This window comes from Myodes glareolus, chromosome 25, assembly GCF_982192425.1.
Source record: "Myodes glareolus chromosome 25, mMyoGla1.1, whole genome shotgun sequence".
In the NCBI taxonomy this organism is placed as follows: Eukaryota; Metazoa; Chordata; class Mammalia; order Rodentia; family Cricetidae; genus Myodes; species Myodes glareolus.
The window spans coordinates 22,005,300-22,017,205 of record NC_142050.1 but is presented as its reverse complement, the minus strand read 5'-3'; the positions used below and the strand labels follow the sequence as shown (position 1 = coordinate 22,017,205).

The 11,906-nt window shown below is 39.2% G+C and overlaps 1 long non-coding RNA gene across 1 annotated transcript; it reads right to left on the bottom strand.

The window, feature by feature from the left end:
- Positions 1-4,279: 4,279 nt before the first annotated feature.
- On the bottom strand, positions 4,280-10,429 carry LOC146889700 (uncharacterized). The gene is made up of 4 exons (XR_015736672.1): positions 10,373-10,429; positions 9,838-9,894; positions 6,948-7,072; positions 4,280-5,823 (listed from the first exon to the last, which is right to left on the bottom strand). It is a non-coding gene; the product is annotated as an uncharacterized LOC146889700 (long non-coding RNA).
- Positions 10,430-11,906: the final 1,477 nt, after the last annotated feature.

Sequence of the window (11,906 nt, the reverse complement as noted above, 5' to 3'; positions counted from 1 at the left end):
GTAACTTGGCCAAGATCACATAAATAGTAGGTCCTATGTCTGATGCCAAGGAGCTCTCCTCTATAGTATATTGTTTTTGTCTCATTACTATTTGTGATAAATCTCAACTGAAACAAACACATAGAGAAAAATCAATGATTGGAGAGAATAGATACAGATATAGACAAATATTATTAACTTGTTTGTGCACTCCTATACCAAAATAGTTTTGTTCATATAACAGAAAAAATAAGGTTCATTGATACGAAAAATAAAATAATGTATAAATATTATCATGAGATGACTTACCAGGTAAAGACACTTACTACCTGTGAGGAAGCCTGGTGTCTCCAGTTTGATTTCCAGAACCCACAAAAAGGTGAAAGAGAAAACCAACTCCACAAAAGTACAAAAGTGTCTTCTGATCTGACCAACACACACACACACACACACACACACACACACACACACACACACACACACAGAGAGAGAGAGAGAGAGAGAGAGAGAGAGAGAGAGAGAGAGAGAGATTAAATAAAACAAAGATGCAAATGCAAACAAATAAAAGTAGCTGATTAAAAAAATTATTCAAGTGGCAGTTGGGCTAACAATTCAAGGACGGTTAGATCAAAGCAAGATCAAGAAAATCATTAATAGAATGCTTCCGACCAGATAAAAATCTGACCTATGCCACAGACCTGCTTGATATCATTAAGACAGGGTGAGCAGAAATGGATACACACCATCCTCCCTGGAGCAGTTTGCCTTGGAGTATGGGGAGAAACCATGGACCACTTCAGAACTGTTATGATGAGCAAATATATGGTTGGGCTTGTGTGTGTATGTGAGAGAGGCAGAGTGGTCCATGTCCTGGTTGAGAGAGTAACGGTATTGACTGTGATTATTATTATTTTTTTTTGTTAGAATCACACATTGCTGGGAAGACTAGCAATATATCAATACAGAGAGAAAATTTCGCCCTGCAAACAATCAACACACTGTAGGCTGTGGGAAGAATCCCCAAGCTATAATGTTAATGTGAGGGAAAGAGATCTTCACACCAGAAATCTGCTAGCATGAGGACAGCTAGCACATTCAGAAGGCAGTATATCTTACCACCCTGCTAAATTAGGTATCTCCACCAGATTTGCATCTCTGTTGACAATGTCCGTATAGCCTTGCTAAATAAGGTCTATCTCCACGACATACGCATCTCTGATGGGTTGACCCTGAAGTACCTGCTCAGCTCTTACTGCACAATTCTGCAGTCCGTATCCAACCGCAGCTGGAATGAACCTAATCCAAGTGGCTTGTACTGCCACCCATGACCTGAGATGCTGCCTGAGAGACCCGCGTCTGGGTCTGTGGCTCTACCTCAGCCAGGGTCTGCATTGACGTCATTGACTCCTGTTACCACCGAAGGATGAGCCAATTCAATTCCCATGGTCTGGTTGACACCGGAGGCCATGTTAGTACTTGAGGGTCATGCTGCCGCCAGTCTACAGATGGGGTGATCTTTGCTGCCACCTGAGGCCATGGAGATATCAGGGCCTGAAATGTGGCATGGGGTAATGGCTGGGTCCAAGGCCTTGACACAGCTAGGGTCTGTGTTGAGGTCCCTGGTTCCTGTTGCCCCTGGGTGCTGGACAAATATCAATGATCTGGTCTTGGCATGGAGCCATGTTATAGTCTGCTGACCCAGAGCTATGGAATCATCTGGGTCTAAGATGGCCATATCTGGGTCCATGGACTTGATGCATCTGTGGTCTGTGTTGATGTCCATTCCTGTGTTTCTACAATGACCAATGTGAACCATGTGTTGAAGTACCTTGCTGAGCTACGCTATCCCTCACACCAATTTTCTCTGGCCCTGGGCGAATTGACTCCAATAACCCATGTATGGGAGAACTGGCCCCTCCTGTAACAGTAGAGATGACCCCAGGACTTGGGAAAGCTGGCCCTACCCTCACCAGATGGGTGTAGTGCTAGTGGACCAGACTGACAAACTCAGCTGCCACCTAGGCACACTTCCAGGGCTTTGAGTATCTACTCCAACATCTATCCCATCTATGATTTCCTGGACTTCCTGAAGTGACCAGTCTTGTGAAACTGTAGCAACGTGTTCTTTGTAACTTCGATCAACAGCGGGATATCTAGGAGGAATTTTGATGAAGATCCGGTATGGGTAGTGTACCAGAAGTCAGAGTGTCAGAGGCCATGAGACTTAGAGCTCAGACTGCTAGTGTTCAGATGTCAACCTACCAAAGGAACGATTATCTGAAGGAGGTTGATCCTGCCCAGGCAAGGCCTCCAGGACCATCAACTCTGGAAACTGTTGCTCACACTTGCTAAAGCAGCTTGGTCTCACCCCTACAGCTTGGCCTCACCCCTATATTGTAGTGTGTGATTTCATGTGATATGTATATGTATGTGTATATATATATATCTATATATATCTATATATCTCTCTGTGTGTGTGTGTGTGTGTAATCTCATGATTACATCTCAATCTTATGGGCACATATATCTGTGGGTGGTCATAAAGATGACTTTTAATTTAGATGCATAATTTTGATGTATAGAAATATACTAGGACTTGCTTTATAACTAGATCTATTGTCCCACGAGGACTGTAGGCACTCAAAAGTCTGCTTTGTTTCTTTTGCTCAGACTAACTGCACACAATTAGCTCCCTTTCACCCCAGAGCAAGTTTAAACTAGACTAAAGGCTTCTTGTAAGTAGATCATAAGTTTAAAGCCTTACAGCTGTGCGCAAGGTCAGAGTCGCAGGTATCTAACCAAGGTTACTATACAAAGCACCCTGGAAAAAGCACGCCAATTCTTTGCTTGCCAAGTCTAGCTTACAAAAGATCAATGTCTCTGGTTTGTCACTGGGCACTGCATTACCAGGATCTGAGTGCATTTTTACTCCTGAAACCTTGAAACTTTATGTTACCATAGTAAATGGCTTGACTCCTTATCACTTACTCTAGGAATGTGGTTTTGACCAATGAGAGGTAACTCTCATAATTTTTTTTCATGAATTCAAGCCTCTCATTGAGGAGAGAGTTTTTAGGCTAGAGGAGAAGAAGGTGGGAGGAATTAGAATTAGGATAGGAGAATCAGAACAGAGGCAGAACAATAAAGAGATGACTGGAACAGCATGAGAATAAACCTTTTCCCCCAGTTTAAGAGCTATCCTAGTTCTCTTTGCTATGCTGTGGCTTCTGTCCCAAACTCTGGAAGACAGTCTTGTAGAGCAGGCTTCCAAAGCTATCCATACTGGAGGCCTTGAACAACAACACATTACATAAACATTCACAAGTAAAGTTGTTTGGATGAAAGGGTATGTGGTGTGATACATCAAAGCTCCCAATGCCTCTAAGGGAAATGAAGAGGCATCACAGAGGCAGGAAAGAGGATGCTCAGAAGTTGCCTGTGTCCTATAAATAGGAGTAAAAATATCCCCAACATATGACACCAGAAGGCTTTAAATAAAGGTTTTTGTCTGTTTGTTTGTTACTTGATATTTGCATTATTTTTTATTTATTCTTTTCTTATGTTTTCTTATTTAGTTTTCCTTTAATGGGAGGAACAATAAAAAGGGTGAGGGGTAGATAGAGTGGAACTGAGAGATGAGTGGGATTGGGGTCCATGATGTAAAATTCTCAAAGAATCAATAAAAAATTATGTTTAAGAAAAAAAAAAGAAAATGCTTCAATAAGATCCAGCTGCAGACAAGCCTGTAGGGCGATTTTTAAATTAGCGATTAATGAGGAAGAACACAACCCACTGTGAGCGGTGACATATCTAGGCTGGTGGTCCTGAGTTCTATAAGAAAGCAGGCTGAGCAAGCCATGTTTAAGCAAGCCAGTAACATCCTTCCATGGGCTCTGCATCAGCTTCTGCCTCCAAGTTCCTGCCCTGTTCCTGTCCTCACTCCCCTTAGTGATTGGCTATGATGTGGAAGTGGAAGCCAAATAAGCCCCTTCCTCCCCAGGTTGTTTTTGTCGTGGCATTTCATCACAACAATAGCAGCCCTAACTAAGACAGATGGATTGTTTCATTCCTCCTAGCAGAGAAGAAAGATTCCTTCGTTAGCTCAAACCAGCAACAACAACAAAAATCTAACCTATGTATGAACTGAACCCCTGTGGAATATAAAGGCCAATGAAATGATCAAATTAAACTTAATTTTTATAACATTTTATCTGATTTTAAATATAGAAAATAACTAAACAAACATTCAGCATAAGTTTTGTAATTGGTGGAAAAAATCTCAAACATAAAAAGTGGAGCATAAAAATTACAATATTATGTCTTTAATGTGAATTGCCAGAGGCTGTCCAGTGTTCTGCATACCTTGATCCAGACGGGGTCCTAGTGAGTATTTATCTTTTAGAAGGATTGCTATGAACTTTCTACCATTCTTTTAGAATATTGTATTAATTTTTTAATTACTTTACAGGAATAGATAAAGATATAGATATAAGCAAAAGAGAGAGAGAGAGAGAGAGATCCCCCCAATTTCTGTTTCAACTGCTAATCACACATTTTTTTCAACTTTAAAAATTACAATATTTTCTAAATATTTTAGAGTTACATTTTATCATTCTAGAAGGAAGGAAATAAACCCTTAATTAAGATCTGAGTTGTTCCTTTGTAGGCACTAAGAAAAAAATTTTACTCAAACAAATACAATAGACTTGCATATTCATAAATAATTTAAAGATACAGATTAATTGCAGTGTTACACAATTAGTATTTTAAGGAACAGTGCTTTTTCAGATTTGAGGATAGAGACCATGAATTTCTGAAGATTACCTTTCAGTGATATTAAAAGAATCATCAGGTGGGGAACACCTCAAGCGAAGAAAGCAGATGTCTGAATTCAAGGCTAGCCTGGTCTACAGAGTGAGTTCTAGGGCATCTAAGGCTGCACAGAGAAACCCTGTCTCAAAACAAAACTAGAGCAAATGAAACTTATCACGGCTAAGACATCTATAGCAGAGGCTCTGAGAGACCAATAGTCCTGTGTTACTTGTAATTCTTCAATAGTATGATGGTTAGTACACAGTATAATTTTATTGCACTTATCAACTGAGTACATATGAGAAAAGATAAGAAAATGCCCTGGTAGAGATAGAGCCAGGGAAGATATGAAGATAGAAATGTGACAATGTTTGCAATTCCTCTGCTGTGCCTCCTAAGGGTCTAGAAAGGGTGATCATTTTCCAGTTGTAATGAACACCCCTACTGTGTTGTTTTACAAAACAAGTTTTATTTTTACAGAAGATGTTGTTTCTGAATTCGTTGATTGAGATATGCAGGTATACTCAGCTTATAATGTAGTGACATCCGAAGAAGCTGTCTGTTAGTCAATTGTGCTTTTGTTGGTGTGTGTGTGTGTGTGTGTGTGTGTGTGTGTGTGTGTCTGTTTTAAGAGTCCCAAGAAAAAGAACATAGTGTTAGGTGGCTAGAGAAGTGGGAAAGATTTGAGAGAAATTGAGTGAGGGAAATATGATTAAAATAGAGTGCATGAAAATACTGTTTCAATAAAAATCACTTTGGAACACTTAACCTGATGAACACCACAGCTTAACACACAGAGAACACTGTGACTTCCTCTTCATGGTCATGTGGTCAACTGGAAACTTGACTCACTGCCCTTCTCCAATACCATGAAATACCATATGCAGTCTCAGGTCAGAAGATCAAAAACATTTTAAGTCTGATTTACTTTGAATGTTTGCTATTTGCTCCTTCTCCGTTAAAATTCTTTGGAAACACTCTTAATGATGCTCTCAGAGATGTCTCTCCTTGATGATTTCCACTTCCATCTAGCTGACAGTGAAAATGAAGCAGCGAAAATGTGTATTACTTTCATGGTATAGAAAAACTGTAATTAAACCATTGTTTAAGGACCATCTTTACAGACATTTTACATGCCTCCTGGGCCTCAGATATCAGCAGTGCATGTGATAAGCTGATGTCTTATAATCACCAAAGTTTATGTCAGAGTTCACCCTTAGTTGTGTACAACATAATGGTTTGGATAAGTGTATGAGATGTATCCATCAATACAGCAGTATACAGAGCCACGTCACTGTACTAAAAATCCTACGCATTCTGGGTCCTAAAAAAAATCCTTCATACATTGCTTTCTAAATACCAAGAACCACTAAAATGTCAAGAATCCATACAGAAAAGCCTGATTATAGGATCAAGACTTATCTAAAATAGGAAGATCCAACATCTTAGTCAGCTTTATGTTATTGTAGCAAATGCCTATAGAGATAATGTCAAAGAGCAAAAAGTTCGTTTGGATTCACAAGTGAAGATGTTTTAGCTCCTTGTCTATCCACCATTGTTTTGAGCTTGCAAAATAGTATCACAGAAGGAGAACACAGTAGAGCAAAATCACTTTCCTTATTATGAGTGAGGGAGCAATGAGAGGGAGGGGACGGAGCAGCCATCCCAATCTGCCCATTGAGAGCATTCGTAATGGCCTGAGCATTTCTCATAGGGTACCACTTCAAGTCTTCATTACCTCCAAGTATCTCCAAGCTGGGGTTCACCCTTTACACATGATATTTGGGGAACATTACAGATGTAAATTGTAGTACCCATGAAAACCAAAAATAGGAAAGGCTATGCCTACTTGAGTGTGGTAACATACCCGTGATCTCAGTACTAGAAGGCTGAGACCGGAGGATTGTTGCAAGTTTAAGAATAGCCTACGTTGAATTCACAGGCAGCCTAGGCTGTGTAATGAAATCTTATTTCAAGATAGTCACCAGATTGCCTAACCAAACAAAACTTGAAATAGGTGTATTAATATCATGTAAAAAACATAGAAGTTAAAGGATAAAATATGTGTTATTGTCTTCAAGTTTTCATTGTTATGAGGAAATGCCATGACAACAGCTACTCTTATAAAGGAAACATTTAACTGGGGGCTCTCTTACAGTTTAGAGGTTCAGTCCATTATCATCATGGAAGGGAGCATGGCAGTATGCAGGCAGATGTGGTGCTGGAGCTGAGACTCCTATACCTTGTCTCAGAGGCAACCGGAAGTCGACTGAAAGTCACACTGAGGGAAACATAAACAAAAGTGATCTCAAAGCCCACCCCAACAGTGACACGCTTCCTCCAGCAAGGCTACACCTCCTAATAGTGCCATTCCCTTTGCGGACCATTTTCTTTCAAACCACCACACTAACTAAACACAAGTAAATTTATTTAAGTGTCATTCAAAGAAAAAAATTAACTTAAAAAGTATAGAATTGAAGATGAACAACACTTTTTAAAAGAATTCACTTACCTTATTTCAAATTTAGATATATTAAATAAGACTTCAAAATACATGAGAACTAAAATGCCCAAGAATTAATATATCTGGTAAAAATAGAGAAATGTAAAACATACTGGAATGTTGAAATTTTTCACTAGTTGCCAAAACAAGCAAGAAAATATCATTGCAGTTAGCACATTTAAAATATGTAGGGTATACTTGTAAATTTATTGTCACATTAATTTAAAACATTCTGACCTTGTATGTCACTGTGTTATTCTGCTTTCAGAAAACTTACTTAACTATGAAGACTTTCTCTTTGCAAATATATGCTGGACAAAAGTAATAAGATACAGACAAGACAGTGACATTTAAGATACAATTCTCTTAAAATTAAGTGGAGTTTGGCATGACTTATAAATACACCAGTGTGCACAGAGGCTAAATTTGATAGACACAGCACATAAAATGAAGACAATATGTTTTTTCATACTTCCCAGACAGTTTGAAATTCTAGATTCTACAGCCTCTAGATCCAAAAGCTACAGTCAAACTTGTCAAGTCAAATTTTTATGTGTATTCTAGTATCAGATCCCTGGCATATTTCTGGTCCTATTCATACATATATAGGAGTAAAAACTATGAACCAGTACTTCCCATTATATGTTCAAGTGCAATAACCAATGTTCTTGCTATCTAATTTTATTGAGATGAAAGAGTGATGCCTCAGCAATACACATGAGGTCATCTGTGAGAAGAACACATCCTTGAACTTCTTTCATTTCTGCACCTTGTCCAGCTGAGGCTCAAGGACATCCATGACCTCTGCCTTTGGGCTACAGCTGTGTGCTCTCCTTACTGGTCACCTGGCATTTCGATATTTTCTTTAACTTCTCCAATACCTCACTCATAGAACAGAAGTTATAGTATCTCACCGACTGCATGGTTTGACTATTAAGTGAGATACCACATAAAGAAAGCACTATGCATGTATATTAATATTCCCCTTATCTGACTCTATTCTTAGACTCTGAGATTGATATTTCGCTTATCGCTTCCAAGAAAAAGATTAGATAAGGGCACTAAAAATTACAACCTCTACCTAACAGCATGATTTGTTCAGCTGCTTTCCCTTTGTCAGACACCACCTCTTAATGCCCTCCATGAGCCTGTTGTGGTCATACTCTGGGTGACTTAAACACCAACCTTACCAGACAGGGAGCTTGCATTTTTCTTTTCTTTCTATGGCCAATGCTATAGCTAGTGTAGTATTGTGTGTTCATTTAACACTAGATCACAATTATTATCATTGGGATTGTGACTGATGATGATAATAAAACAGTCTCAGATTTCACAGATGATGTTGGAACTCCTCGAGCTGTCTGGCTGTTTCTGTTGGTTTCTCAGCCTGGTCTGAAAAGGATCCCTATGCTGTCTCTGTGCTGATAATGTCTCCCCTAACTCATTTGCTTTCACTCAATTTTTCCCCTCCAGACTTTAAATGATGAACAAGTTCTACACAGACTCTTCTGAGAACTGATTTAGTTGAGATTCAGTAGCAGTCTTGCTGGATCATGGAGCGACTGCTAAGTTTAATGCCACAATCATCTCAGCTCCTACGGAGTATTCATTTCATTGTCAGCTGGTGGGAACAGGCAATTGCTTGGAGTGTAAGGCTGATTCCCTTCAGTAATGAAGCAAGGCACAGAGACATTTTCATTTTTGAATTCCAAGCGACTACACATTGTCATTTCAGATGCTATTCCAAGAGCTATCATTTGCTGGAGTACATCTGGTACCACGTTTATTTACAACTTTCTAATTTTTCTTCAAATCTTGGGGAATGATGGAAGAAACTTTGATTATTGATTTGGAGCATATAGGTCTCAGCTTGCAAGATAGGAACAACTTATATTCTCCAAGGGGAAAAGCACTCAATTTCTCATCATTTCTGATACCAAAAACAGCATTAGAAAGAATAATTGAAAATAAGTAATAGAGAGAGGGTTTGTTTGATAGCAAAGAGACATCTACGTCCTAGGGAGAGATAATCAAGTTACAGGAACAGAATTCCCTATACAGTAATAAAGGGGATTGTGGCAATTCCTATTTTCATATTGAAATCCCTCTTACATTGCACTGGATGGCAGCAAACAGTATTTTCCCATTCTTTAAGATGAGAAAAGAAAACAGAAGCCTCCTATAGGATAGTGATGATTGTATGACACCAAGAAGAAGCCATAAGCAAAGTAAAATGGTAACACAAGACTGAAACATGAATAAAATATAATTAACAAGGGATTCAAGATATTAAAGCAGGCTGCGAATCAGAAACGTTGAAGTTCAGAAACTGTCACTACCTTCATGGAAAAGACAGAGTCACAAACAGGCCCGAGAAAGTCCACAAAGAACAGGTGAACCACAGCTTCATATATTGACTTTCAGTTTTCACAGGTTCCGGATAACAGACTTCGATCACTTGGGGCCAAAGAGTTTGCTAAGAGTGCTTGTTGTCTTTCAGAAGACCCGAGTTTGATTGCCAGCACACATTTTAGGTGACTTACAACAACTTGTGACTCCAGCTCCAAGGGTCCAAGGCCATCTTTGGGGTTCTGTGGATACTCATACACAAAAGCACATACTCACATACTCATACCAATAAATAAAATAAATTGTTTTTCATAGAAAAGTTAAAATTGAATTCTTCACTGTATATACCAAAATAGCTTTTCACATTTATCAGAAACCATTAGAGTATAAAATAAATAATTATATATACAAGAAATAAGTAATTCTACAAGTTGGAAGCAGTGAAAATTTTCATGATTAAGAATTGTTAAAAAAAAGACCTGATAAATTGACAGCCTCTCAGTTTTTCAAGGCAAATAAATATGAGTAAATTTAAGAGAAAAATAACTTTGAAGAGGAAAAGAAAATATTTTTGTTTTAACTATTGTTAATTTTCTCTTTCTAATTTAAGGTAAAATGATTTTTTACTGCTTGGCCCATTAGTTTTAGCTTCTTTCCCATTAGTAGGAATGGGTTACTAGTCTAACCCATTCTTATTAATCTATATAATATCACATAGCTGTGGCTTACCGGCCAAAGTTACCAGCATCTGTCTCAAGTAGCTCCATTGCTTCTCTCTGAACACGCCTCCTTTTTCCCAGCATTCACTTTAGTTACCTAGTTCTGCTCTTTTGCCCTGTCATAGACCAAGGCAGTTTCTTTATTCATTAACTGATAAAAGCAACATAGACAGAAAAACCTCCCATGCCAGACAGGTCTAGATTCTTTCTCCAGAACTGTGGCTACAACAAACCTCTTTTCTTTCCAAAACAACATAGGCTATTTCCATTGCTTTTTGTTGTCCACCAACTAGATGGTAAAGGCCAGTTGCTGAAGACACCCACTCACTTGGAATGCAGGATGTAGCTAAAGTAAGCTTTGGTGGATCAGGAAACCCTATTCCTGATGCCTAGCTTACTCAGTGTCAGAAGGGGCTATGCAGGAAGTCGGGTAAGAAACAAAGACAACAAAGGTTTTATCCAGCACTGGGTCTTGCATACTATAGCATTGACCTGCCTGCTAAGGTGCCTGCAGGTGAAATAGTGGTGTGATGCTTAAGAGGTTAACCAAGCTCAGGTAGACTGTTTCAGTGGGTGTCCCTGATGTGGGACAATGGTCTATATTCTGTCAATTATATTTTAAATAAACACTGATTGGTCATTAGCCAGGTAAGAAGTATAGGTGGGACAACTAGACAGGAAGTAGAGGTGGGTCAATGAGAACAGAAGAATTCTGGGAAGAAGGAAGTCCTAGTGTGCAGTTCTGACCCAGCCACAGAAGAAGCAAGATATGACTGCCTCTCCAAATAAGGTACCAGGCCATGTGGCTAACATAGACAAGAATAATGGGCTAATATAAGTTATAAGGGTTAATAGGAAGTCTGAACTACTAGGCCAATCAGTTTATAGCTAATGTAGACCTCTGTGTGATATCTTTGGGACTTAACAACTGTGAGAATGGGACAGGACAGAAACTCCTCAGTCAACATGTCCCTGTCATGGTCTTGACCTCGTTGCTCATATTCTCACTCCTCCCACTCTTCAGCGGGACTTTGGGAGCCCAGCCCAGTGCTCCACTGTGGGTCTCTGCCTCTGTTTCTGTTAGTTGCTGGATGAAAGTTCTGTGGTGACTTTTAAACACACCAACTCTAGCCAGACAGAGAAGCCAAACTAGTCCCTCTGAATGTGGGTGACAGTTGCATGGCTGGGGCAGACTGTGGGAGTCACTGGCAGTGGCACCAGCATTTGTGCCTACTGCATGTACTGGCTTTTTGGGAACCCATTCTCTTTGGATGGATACTTTGCTCAGCCTAGATATAGTAGGGAGGGCCTTGGACCTTCCCCAAAGCAATGAGCCTTACCCTCTCTGAGAAGTGGATAGGAGGTGGAGGGGAAGGTGGAAGGAATGGGAGAGGGGAAGGAGTGGGAACTAAGATTAGTATATAAAATGAAAAATGATAGTTTGTTTTCTTTTTAAAAAAACAAAGTAAAGTAATTGATATAAATAAATAATATAAAATAAAAAAAATAGAAAAAGAGATTAACCAAACACATTTTCCTCTTCT